We start from the raw sequence: 4,022 nt of genomic DNA on the forward strand, positions 1-4,022 counted from the left end.
AAAACTACCCGCCACCCTTCCGCAGCATCCCCCCCGCCCAGTGTTGTCATGACAACCCCCTCCCCAAGGCTCATATCCCCCCCCCGTTGCCGTGACAACCACTAGGCCCAAACCGGCTCCCAGATTACCCGCTGGCCTGAATCGGGCTCGTTTCCTTTTCCTCGGCGCACAGAATGCGCCTACTTTCCTCCCCGTTCGTTAAAGCCGGGCCTCCGGGAAGCCGCCATGTTGGGAAACCCAAGTTTCTCCGATTTTTTTTTAAAAGCGGGTATGGACTACTGCGCGCGCGCATACAGCGGAGGGGTTTTTGGGTACTGTAGTTTTTCTTGCTCCTCCCCACCCTTCTCCCCGAGGCGGTGCCGCTCGCCTTCGCCCTGTCCGCCATGAAAGAAGGGCGCGGGCGTGACGCGCAGTGTATTCTGGGTAAGACTGTGAAATGTTGCTGTTTTGTTTTTGGTTTTTTTTAATCGGAAATTGTCACCGGTAATGGATTTACTTCCGGGAGGCGCAGTTATTTATTCGCTTGTTTGTTTGTCGACGCTTTTCTCACCTCAGAGATTCTCGCGGGGAATCGCGTAGTGACAGTCAGTCGCGAGGAATGCTGGGAAACGGAGTCTTTTGAAACCTCAAGCCCCTCCATTAAATGGGCTTGGATTGAAATTCTGTTATACTGGGTGAGGGGTCGCAGTGACCTCATCGCTCTGTGACCTTTGCCCTCGGGTAGTCCTAAATGGGGTGGGGGTGGACTATCAATTTTCCTTTGTTCTCTCAAAATGAAAGGGGAAAATTAACTTTGCATAGATTTCCAATAATTTAACATGCAAATAAGCGGCCAGCTGGTTTCATGCCCCCCCACACTTTAAACATGACCTTTGACTTGTGATTTATTGCTCAATTAACCTTTGACCTCAGTTCAAACTAAAGGTTCTAGCTCACTAGAGAGAATCAACATCTGGCCCATGTTCATTTAACACCTGATTTCACTTATTTTATTTACATATTTCTTTGCCGCTTCATGAAATTTCCTGGGTACCCTTGGTCCAATCATTCTCTTGGCCTAACCTACCCCGCAGGGTTGGTGTGAAGATGAAATAAGAGCTGCATACGCTGTCCTGAGCTCTTATACTGAAGGGCGGCAGGATAAATATGTACTAAATAGATGAAAAATCCCAGGTTTGAGGCCAGTTGTGAGGAGGTAGGTAGCTAGCTGCCAGCCCCACTCTTGAAAGCTGCTAAACCCTTGGGAATGTGCCCTGTTAGTACTAGGTTAAAGGTAAAAAAATAAATAATCAGTTGCCTTGGAAGCCCAGACTAGTTCTACGTAGTAAAAGATTGGATTTATACCCCGCCCTTCACTACCCAAAGGAGCCTCAGAGCGGTTTACAATCCCTTTCCCTCCCCACAACAAACACCTTGTGACGTAGGTGAGGCTGAGAGAGCTCTGAGGGAACTGCCGTTAAGTGAACAGCTCTGAGATAACTTGTGACTGACCCAAGGTCACACCAGCAGCTGCATGTTGCTGTACACACAGTTTATGAAACACTGTTAAACATTTTGCACTCTGCCACTGACTAACAGTTTGGCTTAGTAGGTACATTTAACATTTCCATGATATATATGTTAAGTGCTATTTATGATTCTAACCACTGAAACAGAAATCAATCATGAATGTATTCAGGTATTAACTTTGGTTCATTTATGGCTATTGCCTACATGCATGCTGGGAGAATTAAATAAAATGCTAACTTGCTATTTTGCTGAGGCTTGTGGCCTTGGCTTCAACTGCGCATGTGTCGGTTAGCCTGGCTAAAATGGAGAACAATAAGTACCCTGTAACCATATCAGTTATATAGATACATTTAGAGCTTCATAGTTTAAGAAGAAGAGTCTATTGTTTAGCTAAAAGAAGAAAAATAACTGTGCCTGGGAAGACTCAACCCACAGGTCATAGTTCAATTAGAAATAGGTGACAAAGTTTGATGAAACCAATAATTATGCTTTTCAGTGTTCCCTCTAAGCTGAGTTAGTGAGAGCTAGCTCACAGATTTTTAGTCTCTGGATCACACTTTTTTGTCTTAGCTCAGGAAGGATGTCTCCAGAGCAAACTTATGCAGCAGCCAGATTGCTCGCTCACAACTTTAATGCCTGTAGCTCACAAAGTAGAATTTTTGCTCACGAGACTCCACAGCTTAGAGGGAACATTGGTATAAAATGCTATTCCACCCATTGTAATGGTGAAGGAGCTGGTGGGTATTCGAGGGTCCCAATCTCTTGTTTATCTGTGCTCTTCCCTTTATTAATTAATTATTTTTTGTAGTGTTTCTCCTCTACAGGACTATGTCGTGTGTTTCTCAAGCTGGGTTGGGCAAACACAACCAGGGACAGAGTTCCTGTTCCACAATGTGGAGGAGCGGGGAATCAAACCCGGTTCTCCCAGATTGGAGTCCGTGTTCCTAACCACTACGCCAAACTGGCTCCTAACCACTACGCCAAACAGTATCCCCGAACCTTCCCATTTCCCAGTTTAGGGGGAAATGCTGTTCAAACAAATTACAAGGATGATCTGAGTCGGATGGAAGAGTTTGCCATCTTCTCCAAACTCCTGCAGAATCTGCCCTCTTTGTTTCTCTGCACAAGCCACAATTCCAGAGGAGTCCCGAACTGGCCACAGTAATCTGGCTTCTGAGGATCTCACCTTTCCTACTGGCAAACTATTAAAAGTTTCTAGCCTTCATGGTGACAAAGATACTGTCCCAAGGAGACAGACAACCTCGGAAACCAGTAGGGTTACCAGGTGTTGGGAAATACCTGGAGATTTGGGGGGTGGAGCCTGAGGATGAAAGGGTTTAGGAAGGGGCGGGACTTCGGTGGGGTATAATGCCATAGAGTCCATCTTCCAAAACAGCCATTTTCTCCAGGCGGCTGTGTGGCGTCCTTACTATTGGGGGGGGGGGCTGTTTTCCCTTTAAATCAAACTTTGTGGCATGCTTGCTTATAGGGGAAACGGTTTTACCCTTTAATTCACACTTTGTGTATATATACTTGGTAGTTATCTGCTGCTACCAGGAATTAAAAATTCCAAATCTCTCTCCTTTGGTAGTATGGCCCAGGGTCTGGGCACTTCAGAGGACTATGTGGCCCTGAGGAAGGACTGTACTGAATTCTGGGATAAGCGTAAATAAAAATTGATTTATTGAATAAAGAAGAAAACATGTTTCTGGTTAACTTGAACTGTTTCTGGGAAAAGGAACTTGTAAAATAGAACTAGCAAGCTTGGTGTCACACACAGTCTCTCGGACACCAAAATTCCACTCTGACTGGCTTCTCTCTCTCTCATATATGTAGCCAAACTGGTTAAGCTCTTAGTCTTAGGCACACAAGATAAAACATTTGTCTAACCACACAGTTTAGACACAACTTGTTTCTTTGCCATTTAGACTCTCTCACAGTTCCACAGACTGTCTTTAAAGCTTTTCCACCCTTCGCTCTCCAAAGACATACGGAACTCTGTCATAAAACACACACACAGATTTCTCTCAGAACATCTCCCCTCCGGCACTCTCAATCATCACCCCATCACAGCACAATCATCTCCCCCTGTCACTCTCCTTAAATTACTGCAGTCAAACTAACATTTAAAGCAGGGGTCCTCAAACTACGGCCCGGGGGCCACATGCGGCCCGCCGAAAACATTTATCCGGCCCGCCAAGTGTTTTTGCCACTGTCCTGTCCATATGCTGCCCAGCACAAGGGGCCCTGGCGAGCGGTAGGGGTGCCATTCCCCTTGGTGCAGCGCCGCTTCCACTTTCCAGGGCCGCAAAAGTTTGCTTTTCTCTCCAACCGCTGGGGACCTGCCAGAGGGCCAGGAGCGCCGACAGCCAGGCCGGCACGCCCGCTCTCCCTTCCCAGGGCTTGGGCGAAGGTTCCCAGTGCCAGGCGAAGGTTCTGCCCCTTTCCCCTGAAACTGTCCACGGGCTAAGGAAGAGAGACGCGAGGCTCTGCCGGCGGCAACTCCAGGCTGC

The 4,022-nt window shown here is 47.1% G+C and overlaps 1 protein-coding gene across 3 annotated transcripts in view; it reads right to left on the bottom strand.

The window, feature by feature from the left end:
• The window catches only part of SYMPK (symplekin), a 39,508-nt gene extending 39,254 nt beyond the window's left edge, over positions 1-254 (bottom strand). For all 3 annotated transcript variants that reach the window (XM_015410493.1, XM_015410495.1, XM_015410494.1), the window contains exon 1: positions 129-254. The gene's annotated coding sequence lies outside the window, so the exon portion shown is untranslated. The remainder of the gene's footprint in view (positions 1-128) is intronic.
• Positions 255-4,022: the final 3,768 nt, after the last annotated feature.

The sequence above is a fragment of the Gekko japonicus genome, unplaced genomic scaffold (assembly GCF_001447785.1).
Source record: "Gekko japonicus isolate JY-2015 unplaced genomic scaffold, Gekko_japonicus_V1.1 scaffold2354, whole genome shotgun sequence".
Lineage (NCBI taxonomy): Eukaryota > Metazoa > Chordata > Lepidosauria > Squamata > Gekkonidae > Gekko > Gekko japonicus.